This window comes from Podarcis bocagei (genome assembly GCF_964188305.1).
Source record: "Podarcis bocagei genome assembly, chromosome: 2".
Lineage (NCBI taxonomy): Eukaryota > Metazoa > Chordata > Lepidosauria > Squamata > Lacertidae > Podarcis > Podarcis bocagei.
The window spans coordinates 54269698-54285864 of NC_138126.1; the positions used below are offsets into that span (position 1 = coordinate 54269698).

Sequence of the window (16167 nt, forward strand, 5' to 3'; positions counted from 1 at the left end):
CAGCATTCATGAAATATTGGCACAGACTAGAAGACTCATTCTCATTTCCTAACTCCAGCACTCTTCAGTGCTGCTGGTGATACGACTGATGCTGTTGCCACTGGCATATCCAGTTGAGGGTCGGGCAAGCCTATTTAAAAGGTGTGGCAGGCTGTATAAGGCCTGCAGGCAGGGGCAAAACTAGGCTTTTTTTCACCGACTCTGCCTGCAGGCCAGGAATTCACCATCCCTGGTGTATATTGTGTATACTCACAATGCACACTAGCTGAAAAATTAGTACTAAGTTTCAACTTTTGTCTACTCTTATGTTGCCTATGATTTTGGACACTTGCTCAAAAACTAGAGAGGGCATATTTCCAGTAACCTTCTTAGAGCTGATTTCACCCAAGACTTTGCCATGAGGCCCAACACTTTTGGGATGATGCTGTACATCAGAGTGGGCCTCCTGATGTTGTTAGGACAGATAAAAGAAAGTACTTCTTTATGCAGCACATAGTCAAACTATGGAACTCGCTCCCCCAGTTCCATCAAATTGGCCATCAATTTGGATAGCTTTAAAAGACGATTAGACAAATTCATGGAGAATAGGACTATCAATGGCTACCAGCCATGATGGCTATGATCTACATTCTACCTCCACATTTGGATGCAGCAATTCTTCTGATTGCTAGTTGCTGGAAGCCACAGGAGGGGAGTGTGCTTTTGTGCTCATATTTTACTCCCTGGTTTCCCACAGGCATCTGGTTGGCCACTGTGAGAACAGGATACTGAGCTAGATGGGCAGTTAGCTTGATCCAGCAGGGTGTTCTTGTGTTCTTAATATCTGTTTCCCTTGACTACTACCTCGCTGTTTGGGGACGATGGGCATTAGAATTCAACAACATGGGTGGATGGGTGACTCTGTTCTCCAGCCCTGCTCTATATAATCTTTGATTCTAGCATGCCTGTAGGCAAGAAGCTATTTGACTACTTCATCACATGCAGAAAATAATTCATCACAACACCAAACAGACGGAGCAGCAGTATTCTAAACTGCACTTCCTCGTACCTGTGAACAAATATTTGCAGAACTGCCTTGCTATGATCCTGCCTGAATTAGGGCAAGCTATGAGAATATAGTTTGTTGTTTGTTTGTTTTTAAAAAATATTTATTTATTAAATTTATATACCGCTCTCCATCTGCAAATCTTAGGGCAGTTCCCAGCATGAAAATACAAGCTAAAAACAGAAAATACAGTGGTACCTCGGGTTAAGAACTTAATTCGTTCTGGAGGTCTGTTCTTATCCTGAAACTGTTCTTAACCTGAGGTACCACTTTAGCTAATGGGGCCTCCCACTGCTGCCGCCTGATTTCTGTTCTCATCCTGAAGCAAAGTTCTTAACCCGAGGTACTATTTCTGATTAGCAGAGTCTGTAACCTGAAGCGTCTGTAACCTGAGGTACCACTGTACATAATAAAAACAAAAACAAACAAAAAAGCCCACAAACAAAATGTACCGTATTTACATGAATGTCATGCACACTTTTTTGGCCAAATTTTGTGCCAAAAATTAGGATGCACATTAGTTTCATGGCGTATTTAAATTTGCCAGCAAATACTTTTTGGTTTCAAGGTTTTGAAAATGGAGGTGTGCATTAGATTCGGTGTCACATTAGATTTGCATAAATACGGTATATAGGATGTTGATCAGGCAAAGGTCGGGTGTATAATGAAGGCACCAGCTGAACCTCCCTGGGGAGAGCATTCCATAAACAGAGAGGCTCTGCTGAAATGGTTCTCCTGTTGCCACTCTCCAGACCTCTCTTGGAGGAGGCAAACAAGGAAGGGCCTCGCCCCTCAGTTTTGGGGTGGGGGATAAAATTCTGGTGTCATTGCTTTTAGTTGTCATCACAGCCCAAAGGAAAATTTTAGACCACCTGGGTTATTGAAGTGTAAGGATTTCTAGCATCCAATAAAGTAAGCTGATGTCTTCCAAACTGAAGTAATCTATCACCAATCTCTAAAAAGCTGTTATGTGGGAAGCATGTTGAAAGCATGGCATCATTTTAAAGATTTGTGTGGTTGGAAAGAAGGCTCTATGGTTAGGGTTGGCACAAAAGGAACTTCACTCTGGGGATAAATATCAACTGGGGTGTGTGTTAATTTGGGCAATAATGGAGTGGGGTTCAGCCACCTTTCTCCCTTGCTGAGTTTCTGATCTGAGGGTGCCTGCTGCTGTCATTGATTTGATTTTTTAAGATCCCACACACCACAGACAGGGAAAACACAACCATACATTTCCCATATAATTTAGTTGGGTCCTAAGTGGGGCAGGAGTCATCGAAAGCCAATGCAAGAGATCACTATCGATTCTCAAAAAGCCCCATAGAAGACAAACCGAAACCGCAGGCCTTAGTAGGTTTACTCAGAAGTCTCACCGAGCTTAATGGGGCATATTGCCGTTGTTTTATTGATTATATTTTAGATATTATTTATTGTAACTGTTGAGTGGATTTCTGTTTAACTTTTATATGTTGGTATTATTTTATACTGTTCTAATGATTGTTGAATGTTACTTTTTTGATGTAGTTTGCCTATTTTAAAGTTATGTTTTATTATCACATTTTTGTATTGCATTAGATTGTTATAAGATGTACATTTTTTGTTTCTTCAGCTTGTAAACCGCCTTGAGTATTGTAAGATAGAAAGACGGTATACAAATTTAAAAATGATGATGATGTTACTTGATAAATCTTTTTAGAATTGCAGCCTGGACCATTTTGTTCCTTACAGCTTCTGCCCAGTGGTAGAGCAGGAGGCAGGGAAGCAAACATCAGGCAGAGGCTAAGGCAGTGACAGGCGGAACTAACGAATCTAACTCCCTGCAGAGAAACGTGACAGGCAGTGGCACCTTCTAGGCTGCCTGAGGGCAGACAGAAGCCGGTGGGGCAGTAGTAGTGCCCCATGGGCCCTTATGGACCAACCCTCACTGTTTTTATGAACCAAATAAATGTTTATCCTGCCCCTTCTGCCCCCTCACTCCCAACCCCGCTGCCCTTTTCTGCAACTCTTGGACTGCAGTCTGCAAGTCAGAGGCTTGGTTGTCCCAAACATCAGTTTCTTTTCTCCCTCGCTACCAAATGCTTTCCAGACTATTCCCTCAGTAGGGTAGAAAAAGATGGTAACAATTCCCGAGGAAAGCCAGACGTCCCCCGTGGACGTGCATGTCATCCTCCCGCTCCGCCATCCTTCCGCGTTTCACTTACTCACCGACGTGGAACTGAGGCAGAGAAGAACTGACGCGAAAGTTTCCCTTCTCTTGAGAAATGGGCGCGGAGAACGTCCCGAGGCTTCAGCCGGTCTGCAAGCCGGAGAAGGCGCCACAGCCTCCTGTCGCTGCTGGTCCTGTTCCGGCGGGCTCGGAGAGCTGAGGGAGAAAGTCCCGCCGCTCCGAGCGCGAGCAACCTCACCCTCACCCAGCTCTGCTGGTTACGCCTGAACTCCGGAGGCTTCCCCTGCGAGCTCAGTCACTCCCGCGGAGGTTGCTCGCCTCGCGCTGCAATTTTGCGCCGAGTGGGTGGGCGGGGAGCCGTTTCCCCAGAAATGCAAAAGAGCCTTTGGCTGGACCTCAAAGGCTTGGGACCCGGCCAGCTCTATGCTCTTTGGAAAGAAGTCCGGCTTCTTTCCCGCCCCGCGCGAGCTCGAAGCGCCGCTCAAGTGAGCCGCTCGTAAGTGGCTGCCTGGAGCAGAGGAGGGGGCGCCTATATCGCCGGCGGCGGCTGACCAACTCACTCCCACTCTCCGGGGGGATCCTTCCTCGCCGCCTGAGCTGACTGGCCCGAGCTTCACAGCGCCTCCTTCCTTCTCGCGCCTGCCTCCCGCGCCGCACTTTCCTCACCTCTCTCGCGCGCAGGGTTAAAGGGTTGAAGTCACGTGCGCTCTTTGGGGCTTCAGGGGGATCCCCAGCCAAACGCGGCTCCTCAGCCGGCCGGCACCCACCAGCATGCAGATATCTTTTCATGCCTACGCCAAACATCCCCGCCCCCAAGGACCACGCAGTCCCCGCGTCTTTTTCTGAGGTGATTTCCTTTTGCGGGAGGGGAGCTCGATTGCGCCTTTCCAGAGGATTCACGCGTATGTTTTGCGCGCCCGCTCTGACTGCAAGATGGAGGCAGCACTGCACGGGCTCGGTGTTTGATGAGAAAGGAAGAGTTTCCATGGCCAGACTCTGAGACCAAGTTTCCCTCACGGCACCTGTTGAAGACTTCCTCCAGTTGTCGAGCACGGGGACTTGCTGCGTTTTTACCGTTGGGGAATCTGTGGCATAAACACAAGGGCTTCCTTGGGGAAGGAGCAGGAAGCGCACGCCAAGCTTCCTCCGGGTCGTCGGGGGATTGGGGCAACGAAAGACAGACCAGTCTTAAAAAAACCCGTAAAACCATGTAATGCCTCAGGGAAAACTGGGCAAAAATACAACATATGCACAGATAAGACTCATGTACATGGACGTTTCCCTTCTCTACTTGACACATTTTGCTATGGAAAATACCAATGTAGCCATTGGGGTGGCGCAGTTCGAGTGTAGAAATTAGACTCTAATACAGGGGTCAGCAACCTTTTTCAGCCGTGGACCATGTGGTGGGCCAGACTATATTTGGGGGGGGGGATAATGAATTCCTGTGCCCCACAAATAACCCAGAGATGCATTTTAAATAAAAGGACACATTCTACTCATGTAAAAACACGCTGATTCCCGGACCATCCGTGGGCCGGATTGAGAAGGTGATTGGGCTGCATCCGGCCCCCAGGCCATTGGTTGCCTACCCCTGCTCTAATAATTAGGTGTTGGGCTAAGGCCTGGGATATCAGGGTTCAAATCCTCAACTGACAATGAAGTTTGCTGGGTGGCCACCTCTCTCACTGGGTGCCTTTCAAAGGGAGAGCTGCAGCTGCCCAAGGATCTCTGGGTCCTTTGGTTCCCTTTTTCCAGGAGTGTGAAGCTCCCAGCTGGAAAGTAGTTTGAGAAAGAAAGAAGATGCAGCCTCCGGCATCTTGTTGCTGGCCCGCTCACTTCTCTACGGTCCTACCTCACCTTCCTCTTTCACTTCTTGCTCAGTGCCAAACCCCTAAAGCAGGCGTAGGCGAACTCGGCGCTTCAGATATCTTGGGACTACAACTCCCATCATCCCTGACCACTGGTCCTATTAGCTAGGGATGATGGGAGTTGTAGTCCCAAAAAACATCTGGAGGGCTGAGTTTGCCTATGCCTGCCCTAAAGTACCATCTTGTGTGTGCATAGGGAATTTATTGCTGCTGCCACCAGGCATTAACTGCGGGGAGGGATCTCAGATGTTGTCATTCCAATTCCCATTGCCAATAATGATGCTCCTTTGGTACTTCGCAAGAGCCACCAAAAAGGGTTTTTTTTTCAAGGGAGTACTCAAGGGTACACAGTACCGGCACCTCTTTTGTTGTTGTTAAAAAGTGTGGCACTTACTGTAACAACTTCATGGTGAGTTGGCCTGAATATAAGCCTCACCTTTTCTCCAAATTCCGACCATGAAAAGTTAAAAGTGCGGCTTATATTCGTGACCTTACGGTATGTAGCCATAAGTGCAGGGCAAAGTGGTGCCCGCCCCGTGCGTAGTCCCCTGTCCTCTCCCCCAAGGCTGGGAAGGGAGAGTGAGGAAGGGGGAAGGCCACTGGCAAATGCAGCGCAGCTCCACCCCCTCCCCCAGTATGCAGCCAGGAGCAGCAAGGAATGGAGTGGCTTATATTCAGGTATTTTTTTCTTCGCCCCGCCCTCCAATTTTAAAGGTGCGGCTTATATTCAGGTACGGCTTATATAATATATTCAGGCCAATACAGCATTTTTATAGAAATAAAGCACTGCTTATGCCAATCCTTTCCTAATCAATCCTCAATACTCTGTTGTTTTATATCCTAACAGTTAGGCGAACACTTAGGCAATGACTAAATAAAATACTTTATTTCCCTTCTCACTCACTGCTCCTGCTGCTGGCAATCTGCCTCCTATGTGACAGCATCTTCTTGTGGCTCCATGGTTTATTTTTTCTCATGGCTGTGAAATCTGCCCCTCAAAAGTGTCCTGGGTTGTTTTGTTTGCATGTTATTTCCCCCCTGCTGCCTACCAGGATCTGCCTGCCTATGCTGCCTGCCCATGCCATGCACCTCTCTGCTTGCTGCTGCTCTGCCTGTCTTCATGCCTGCCCACTTTGCTGCTTTGCAAATCAGCCCTGCATCACTCAGGAGACGCATCTCAGTGCCTGCCAGGCAAGGGTGTCATCTGTTTTTTTCTGCCTGGAGACAGTTGTGCCTCCAGGGAACTGTTTTTCAAAACCGTCATAGAAGTGAAAGGCCAAACACAGAAGAATTAAGTACTCAACAGTCTTTTTTAAAAAGAAAGAACCTTTTTTGAAGATGGATAGCATAAAACCCCCTGAAGCTACAATGCTGAAATTTGGCAGTCTGAATCTCCTGTTGTAGGGGCCAGCAGGCCTGTAAAATTTCATGCCCCTAAGTGGGGGAAAATAAAAACTAAAAACAGCCATTTTACTTTGAAAACATAAAAAATTAAGGTGATTAACATGAGAACACCTGGAGCTACCTGTCTGAAATTTGGAACAGTTAATCCACTCTATAGGGGCTACCATATCTGCAGATTCCATTTGTGATAAAATGAGAAAGCTGGGACTGCTTTGGCTTTCCACTGGAAATCAATGGGATTTTTGGAGATCTGTATTTTCTGGGGCACAATCTGGATTGGGCATGATCTGGATCAGTAAATCAGGGCCATAAATCGGGTTGGGTGGGCATCCACAGCCAATATTAATGCTCGTCTTTACTGCTGTGCCTCAAAACTTGTTAGTGTAAGGAGCCATCTCATATAAGGAAACAAAGTTTAATGCAATAAAAACAAATTCAAATTACATTGCTCCTGGAAATGATAAGCTGGCTCAAATTTCATGCAAACTGTGCAATGCAACGAGAGTGATTTATACTCTGATTAAGAAATATATTCCTTCATGCCTGAGCTATCTTGTCTTTCATGGTGAAGACTGAAACTTGCAAAGTTTTTCAAATTTAAATAATGGCAACAACAAAAAAAGAATTTAATTTTGTTATGGTTTGGGATGAATTAATCCTGTCCTGACTGATCTGAAAGATCATAGAATCATAGAACTGTATAGCTGGAAGGGATACTGAGGGTCATCTAGTCTAAGGTTACCAGAATTTTTTTCAATGAATCCGGGGACACTTTTCAACTTCAATGGATTTTGTATGGGGACTGATTTGTAAGTCCAGGGACTGTCCCCGGGAAACAGGGACGTCTGGGAACCTTAATCTAGTCCAACTATGCTCACAGCCAACTTGAGTAACCAACCTTTAACAAGTTAGATATCTGCTGCATATCTATGTATTATCCTGGAGTTTAAATTCTTTTGAAACCCTTCTGTCTTCTGATTTGTTGGTAAGACAGCTCATCTTCTCTCTTCCCATTGGCAGTTGTAGGGGTAGCAACAATATCATGTCGAGGCTTCATGTTGTGGGGGCAGAACCTCAGTTTGTTAAGCATTTTGTTATGTACTGAGTTGAATAGGATCCAAAATGCAGCAGTCTGATTGGTCCTAGAACAATAGGATCCAAAATGCAGCAGTCTGATTGGTCTTAGAACAATAGGATTCAGAATGCAGCATGATTGGTCCTAGAACAATGCAGCAGTATGATTGGTCTTCAGGAGCCACCCAATCCAGCTCCAGATGGAAGTGAATCCACAACCTGATTGGCCTACAGGAGAATTCCAAAATTAGCCAATCATGTGCAGCCCATTGTGTAAATAATGTATATAAAGCAGATACTTTGGACAAATTTCCATTCCTTCTCACCACTATGAGTTGAATAAAGAGCATGAAATCCACTGTCGACTCTGAGTGTATTTCACATTTTTATTGATTTACTTGATGGGGGGGGCAGCTGCCCCCTTGCCTCCGCTTGGCTATGCCCATGGGGTGGTATCAGAGGCAGATTTAGGGGAGTGCAGCCAATTCAGTTGCACTGGGCGCAGAACCTCAGAGGCACTGTTGGGGATGCCACAGCTATGATTTAGAATGGAGGGTACCGCTGAAATTTGAGACCCCAAGGCCATCACTGGTGGTGTGCAACAGTATAGATGGGCCAGTGATCTGACTTGGTATTATGGTAGTTTTCTATGTTCCTGTATAGTCCCTTTTCTTCTAACAGCTATAGGAATTCTATTCCAACCCAAGTTGTGTGTATATAAGCAGACAATTGTCATTCTAATGTTCTCAATGCATGAAGATAAAGGCATCTCTGAGGAACTGAGAGTGGCCTCTATAGCTTTGATGTACACATGTTTAAGTATTCATGAAACCCAAATAATATCTTCACCCCATATTTATTGGACCATTCATTTAGCTCACATTCAAAGTCTCTTGAAATCATGAGATTTGTTTAAAATAGCCAAACACACTTTTAGCCCCCATCTGCTTGATTTTTGAATTCTTGATAGATCTCAGCATGGAACAGTTAAAATAATTGGGTTGAAGATTGCTGGAACCTCTCTAGTTAGTTAGTTAATTAATTAATCAATCAATCAATCAAGGAGGTGTGAATTGCTTGACTTATAGAAGAGCCGGAGTGATTGGGATAATTGTGAATTACAGGGTCGAAAGCTATAAAGAAGTTTTGTGGGAATCTTAATAATAATGTTTAATAAAATGCAGATGAGGGGGCATGACTTTTTGTGCCCATGGATTTGTGGCTGAGGAAAATGCAAAGTTAACTCATGATGTAGAATAAAGCTGCTTCTGGAAAACTGAAATTGAAAGAAGATGCTAGATTTCAGATCTGGCAAGTGTGAAAATATATAATTGAGATACACTGCAGCTTAATATATGTAAGCAACTAGTGTCCCTTTCAATGTGTTTTCTTTAGTATGCCCAAACTATATTTGAAACAATCAATATTTTCCTTATACTTTACTTTAAACATGAAAGATACTTACAGTGGTATCTCGGGTTAAGAACTTAATTCGTTCTGGAGGTCCATTCTTAACCTGAAATTGTTCTTAACCTGAGGTACCACTAATGGGGCCTCCTGCTGCTGCCGCACAATTTCTGTTCTCATCCTGAAGCAAAGTTCTTAACCCGAGGTACTATTTCTGGGTTAGCGGAGTATGTAACCTGAAGCGTCTATAACCTGAGGTACCACTGTATATGCAAGCTAGTACATTGTATTATAAGATTCACGCTAAATACCAATGTGAGCTTAAAGTGGAAACAGATCCCCAACATGATTATAAAAATTTCTCCAGCTGGTTCTCTTTTAGAAATGCAAGATGTTGAATTATATATATGCCAATTTTGCATTTAAATTATAACCATATTTCTGATTTCTAAGGAGTGCTGACCTTCCTATAATGAAAACTGTGGCTAATAAGGTTTTGCAATAGTATTTCATACATAACAGATATTTGACCAACTGCTTTCCCTTTTAACAGCAGAAGTATTAATCATAGAACCACAAAATTGTAGATTTGGAAGGGACCCCGAGGGCCATCTAGTCCAACCCCCTGCAATGCAGGAATCTCAGTTAAAGCACCCATGACCATCCAACCTCTGTATAAAACCTCAAAAAAGGAGAGTGCACCTCCTCCTGAGGGAGTTTGTTTCACTGTTGAGCAGCTCTTACTGTCAGAAAGTTCTTCCTGATGTTTAGAATTTAAGTAGTACATATTGCTAGCAAAACGATTGTGAACATTTCTCCCTAGTGTTTTTAAATCTGTTGGAGAAGCACAGTTCAGGGTTCCATTTTTGTGGCTGTAAGATTCCAACCCATTCACTAGGAGCAGGGCCTTTTCAGTTGTTGCCTTCTGTATTGTAGAATGCCCTCATCCAGGTTCATTTGACCATACCTTACTTCTGGAGACAGGTAAAAATATGTTTATCCTGCAGGCTTTTAAAAACAGCCACGCAAAAGGCTCCTGCTTACTGATAGCCACTGAGGATCAAACTAGCAGCTGTTATTGTTGAATTGTTTCCAGCTTCGCTAAGATTTATTTCCTTGAATTGATTGTACCCGCTTTTAATGTTGTGAACTGCTTCATAAATTATAAAGCTTTATACAAACATGGTAAATAAATTACAGTTCCAAGACAATTCAAAAAATGCACATTGTTCTGGAAACAGATGTGCAAGTAGTCCATTCTAAACATATTTTTGACCAAATAAAGACTGCTAAAATCCTCACCAAAAGTCTAGCAATCTTTTTTCCAACAGATGGTCGACATGATTTTGCATGAATTACCATCAGTTTCCCCTTATTCAGGTAAGCCCTTACTCAGGCATGGAAGATCAAACCTATCCATTCTTAAGGAAATCAGCCCTGAGTGCTCACTGGAAGGACAGATCGTGAAGCTGAGGCTCCAATACTTTGGCCACCTCATGAGAAGAGAAGACTCCCTGGAAAAGACCCTGATGTTGGGAAAGATTGAGGGCACAAGGAGAAGGGGACAACAGAGGACGAGATGGTTGGACAGTGTTCTCGAAGCTACCAGCATGAGTTTGTTCAAACTGCGGGAGGCAGTGGAAGACAGGAGTGCCTGGCGTGCTCTGGTCCATAGGGTCACGGAGAGTCAGACACAACTAAACAACTAAACAACAACAACAACAACAAAGTCATAAAGGGGCAGCATGAGTAAAGAAGTGTTGTTGGGTTGTGTCTGTTCTTCTGTTAGCTCCACTCCTCCCATCATGCTTCTTCTGGTTTCCCCATAGTTTTGTTGTTGTTTTCATTGCCATCATCACTGATTTATTAATCACCTAAAAAACTGTCTCAAGGCGATCTAATTAAAAAGAATTAAAAACACTAAAAACAGCAAGTACATTTAAAAATAAGGCTAAACTTCTAGTAAAGTAGATACTTGTGGTAAAAGTCCATTTATCCAGCTAGGAAAGCCTGTTTGAACAAAAAATGTCCTCAATTATTTCTGGAAAGTGCAGATAGCAGGCTGGCCACACTAAAAGCCCTGCTTCAAATTGCTACAGAGGCGGCTTATGAGATCTTTGAAACGTGCAGGAGAAACCAGCCTGCCGTCTGCCGTGATCTATTGGGTGCAGAATGGACAAGGTGGTCTTTTAAGTAATCTAGCACTGAGCTTATAAGTTAGTACCCACACTTTGAAGCCATTGGGAGCAATCATTAGGAGTTTCTGAGGAAGGTGTCATCAGTACACTAATGATACCCAACTCTGTTTCTCTGTAATATCTGAACTAGGAATGGCTGAGAAGGCCATAGACCAGGGGTCTGCAACCCGCGGCTCTTTTACACCCTTGCCGCGGCTCTGGGACGGATACTAGCGAGGGGAGCATTGTGTGCCCCGACACTCCCCACTGTGGCGGGCACTGTACTGGCTGTGACATCGCATGGGGGCGGTGCGTGCGTTAGTCAGGCACCGTCCCGACGTCACCTTCCCGCCCGCCCGCCCACTACATTGTAAGGGGCATGTACGCTGGTCACTGCATTGAAAGGGGGCATGTACGCTGGTCACTGTTTTGAAGGGGAGTGAAGAACACACACACACAAAAAGGCAACTTGTTAATTTAACGTTCATTTCTATGAGGAGGAGTAATTCTGAGGGGTCAAACAAAGAAATAATTTTTAAAATGTGACAAAAAAAGTTATGTTTATAATGACGAGTTTTGCGGCTCCCAGGTTTTTTTTCCCTTCGGAAACGGGTCCAAGTGGCTCTTTTTGTCTTAAAGGTTGCAGACCCCTGCCCTAGACTGTTGGATGGATGCAATTGTGGGCTTGATGAGGGCTAATTCTGTTCTGTGACCTTATGACAGTGTTGTTTGGGAACTTGATTGTCTGAATGGTTTTAGGAAAGCAGAAGGCCCTGATGTTCATGCATTCTCTTATTTGGCACCCCCCCCCCCATCTTCTCTGTTCTAAAAACTTGCAGATCTGGCTGAAATTCTAGTAAGACGCGACAAGAGTAGGAATCATTAGTCATCTGCACTCTCTTTCCTTGCCATATTGGGTAACATCTAACACATGGTGGGGAACATCTTTTAAACGTTGCTGAACTCCAATTCCCATTAGCACCACCCAACATGGCCAATATTCAGTGATGGTGTGTGTTTAGTCCATCTGACCTGTTCACAGCTGAGCCACTTTTACTTACTGGAAAGGGGCGAGATGAGGTGATGAGGAGCTCACTGTGGTGCAATTGCCCTAGTAGAGCCAATTCATAGATGCTCATATGAAAGAGGGATGAGCGAATCTGTCAATTTCAGTTTCTCTGTTTCTTCTTTTTCCAGTCTTATGTTCAGTTCTCTACATTTCCACATCTGTTTGCATTTCTTCCAAAAAAAAGTCCACATGAATTTTCATCAGCAAATTTATTCTAATATGCACAGTTTTGTCTAATATACACATTTGGGAAAAACAAAATTATTTTCTCTATGCATTTTTATTTACACTTTACATACACTAGCATATGTATATCCCCCTCCCACATTACTGCCCTGATAGATAGGCACTCTGATGCAAGGCATGTCATACTGACTAGCTACTCTATAAAACTTTTCTTTTAAAATAACAGCGGGTTTATTCTGAATGTCATTTTATTGTTGTTGTTTCTTACTCCACCTTGTTATGTATGATAGGAGTTACAGAAATATTACCAGTCAATCAACAGCTGAAAGGCATGTCTTGAATAATTGAGCACCCTTTGACCTGCAGGAGGATAGGGAACCATCATACATAAACTAGATATCCAAATGGATGGTTCTGCTGGCAGCAGATATAACTCTAGCTTAAAGTACAGGCTGAGATTCTCTGAGAGCTTTGATGCTTGTTCCAATTTGCTATCACTCATTCTGAAGCAGTGGAGAGCCCTTTGCCTTGTCTCCATGGTTGCAGGCCAGAAATTTGCCAGGTTGGGACAAGAACAGGCCTCGTGTACCTCTTGTTTAGGAGACAATGTTTACTTAAATTTCCCACCAGTCCAAACACAGCTATTTCCCCCTCAATACATTATAAGAGGAGGCCTCCTGGTCCTGAGCCTTGTGGCATTTAAAAAGTATAAGATGAACCAAAATCTATTGCTTCTCATTCAATGTGCTAGTTCATCACTATAGTGATCGTACTTTTCCTGGTTCTACAGTTGGCTAAAGAATTAAAATGTCAAGGGCTTTTATTACATATAAATATTTTCCCCCAAACCAATAAAATTAAAGGTTCATTTAATCTCTTGTACCTCAAAATAATTCAGCTGCAGAAAACCCAGTATGGACAGATACCTCTCAGAGGATTTGTCTGACCTGAGAAAATAGAAAATATGTTTCCTCACGAAACTGTTTTTACCATGAGCAGCCTCCATGCCTTTTGCAGCCTTGAAACTATTTCTGAAGCTAGCGGGCATGTAGAACAAATATCAAGAGGATAGAAGAGGTACGTGCACAGCAACACATTAAATCAGAGATGCCCAGAATGGCCCACCCAAGATACGGGAAAGCCAATGACCAATCTATTATATGTGAGCACAACCTTTGTCTGAAGACTTAATTTCTGAATCACTGGAACACTTGGCAGCAGAACCAATAGGGGACCTTCACTGTTGGATACGAAAACAAAATAGGTTGCTAAACAACTGATAAGTGAAATTCTTCTCTGTAATTTTATAAATAAACACTTTATCAAAATAAATCATCTGCACTTGTTAGGCTGAGGTTTGCAGGGCTGCAGGAACATAGACTGTTGCCTCATGTAAGTATATGGATCCTGAAGCCACAGCTGTCACTTGATGGCATCACTCTGCCGGCTCCAGGCTGGCACCACAATTTGCCTGTTCCCCACCTTATGTCCCAGCTGCACACCATCATGCTACCAACTGGGATCTGGATTGTCTTTGCCTGATAGCTTGGCTGTATTTTATTTCTTTTACTGGCAACACAAATACATGTGTCTTCCCTTCTGCTTCGTTTGGATGCTGTTAAATGTTCTGTTGCTTTTTATATGAAATGATGATTCATAATCAGTGTTGGCTTGCTTGGCATGAAACTCCAGTCTGTGTTTCAGAAAGAAGCGGCTTAATAGGTTATATTTCCTGATGTGTCAAAACCCTATTGTTGAAGGGGGAAACTGTTGGGGGGGGGGATGTTTGCAAAGTTACTTAGATAGTGCAAAGTTCAGACAGAAAAGTCCTGATAAGAGTTTAGTGAGGAAACTGAACAAAATCAGAGTATAATTTGAGAATGTTTATCTCAGTTCAGGCCTTGTATATAGCAAAAAGACATTCGACCAAACATACTGTTACAGATTTGGGGTAACAGAGTTTATGGGTGTAAAGGCACTCATCATTAGGGTTAGTAAATATTAGGAATAGTTTTTTGTCCTTGTTTTTTTTCCTTTAGGTATATAAACTTTGTATACATGCTGAAAATTATATTATAATAAGCCTTCTGATGTAATATGATAATGTCTACCGATGTAACATAAGAACGTTAATAAATAAATAAAACTCAAAAAAAAAAAAGAAAAGAAGAAAAAGGGAATTACTAGATGCTTGGAGACTTCATCTGGGTGAGAGATAGCTTTTCAGTGTAAAAAATACATGGCCTGCGTTGGGCAGGGGGAGTCGTTTAGCAAGACAAAGGTGCTGGTAGCCCATCAAAGGAAGATTATTGGGTCTGTGAAACACAAGTTGCCAAGGTAATGTGGACACGATGTCACACAGGAAAAAACATTCTTTTAAAAAACAGAGGTCTGGAGAAGGGGGGCAGGTGAACAGACACATGAGGAGGTGTGGTGATTTGCAAGGTGTGCTGGAAGTCAACAAGGAGGAAGTAGGGGGAACGCCATGTGGGACTGGATGTTGAAGGCTGTACCAAGACTCTGGGGGCTGTGACTGGCATCTGCTTTGGACCCAAGGTCACTGAGGCTATGAGGGGAGCAACGAGAGACACTTTTGGGGCATAATGTTCTGTGCCCCCTCCACTGAAGGCTTTAGGTGTAAATATGTGTCAAATAAACATCCTTCTTAAATACACTAGTCTATGCTATGCCTCTGTTTCCCAACAAAAACACAACCCTGGGTGAGTGCCTGGAACCTCCTGGAATTTTGCCACCACTTGGCGGCGAATGGGAGTGGAACACAACCTTTGTTGCAATACCAAGGAAAGCTCCCTCAGGACAGCTACAGGGTGGGAAATAACACACCACAGTGGTTTCAATATCTGCAGTTTCATAGCTATATCACTCCAAATGAGGAAAAAATATGACATAGAACTTAACATAATTTGAAAAATTAACACAAGAACATGAAGAAAGGAAAGGATTATGAATTAAAATTTACAATATTACTTTGAATATTGATGGAATGATGAAAGATAAATTCAGAAAAAATGGGAAGATATGGTTGGAATTTTGATTGCTGAGCCAATATACTTTTAAAAGGAGCAGCTTTGTCTTTCTGTTCTACTGTTAATGGAAATAATTATGAAGGGTTACAACACTGATACTTAACCCAGCAACATTAAATAAACAACTATCTGACTCCTAGAAGACATCTGAAGGCAGCCCTGTATAGGGAAGTTTTTATTGTTTGATGTTTTGCTGTCATTTTGTTGGAAGCTGCCCAGAATGGCTGGGGCAACCCAGGCAGATGGGCAGCATATAAAAAGAAAGAAAGAAAGAAAAAGAAAGACATGTTTTGGGGAGATGTCAGCATTCATGCTGAGGCTGCCTTGTCTGGTGCACCTCAGAACTCCAGATCCTTGTTCCTCTTGGCTTCTAAAAACTGGAGCAGAGGAGGCAGCCAGTTGGCCCAGTGTTATGTACTGAGTTGAATAGGATCCAAACTGCAGCAGTCTGATTGGTCCTAGAACAATAGGATTCAGAATGCAGCAGTCTGATTGGTCCTAGAACAATGCAGCAGTATGATTGGTCGGCAGGAGCCACCCAATCCAGCTCCAGATAGAAGTGAATCCACAACTTGATTGGCCTACAGGAGAATTCCGGTATTAGCCAATGACGTGCAGCCCATTGTGTAAATAATGTATATAAAGCAGATACTTTGAGGGGACATTCTTTCCCTCCTCACTACTATGAGCTGAATAAAGAGCATGAAATCCACTCTCGAC

General features: G+C 43.5%; 1 protein-coding gene across 8 annotated transcripts in view; it reads right to left on the reverse strand.

Moving 5' to 3' along the window:
• Positions 1-16167, reverse strand: part of HRH1 (histamine receptor H1) — an 87250-nt gene that overhangs the window by 19015 nt on the left and 52068 nt on the right. For 6 of the 8 annotated variants that reach the window (XM_081176772.1, XM_081176777.1, XM_081176775.1 and 3 more), the window contains exon 1: positions 3251-4557. The gene's annotated coding sequence lies outside the window, so the exon portion shown is untranslated. Of the gene's footprint in view, positions 1-3242; positions 10866-12206; positions 12385-16167 lie in introns of those variants that run through there. The other 2 variants (XR_014003295.1, XM_081176778.1) reach the window with 2 other exon arrangements.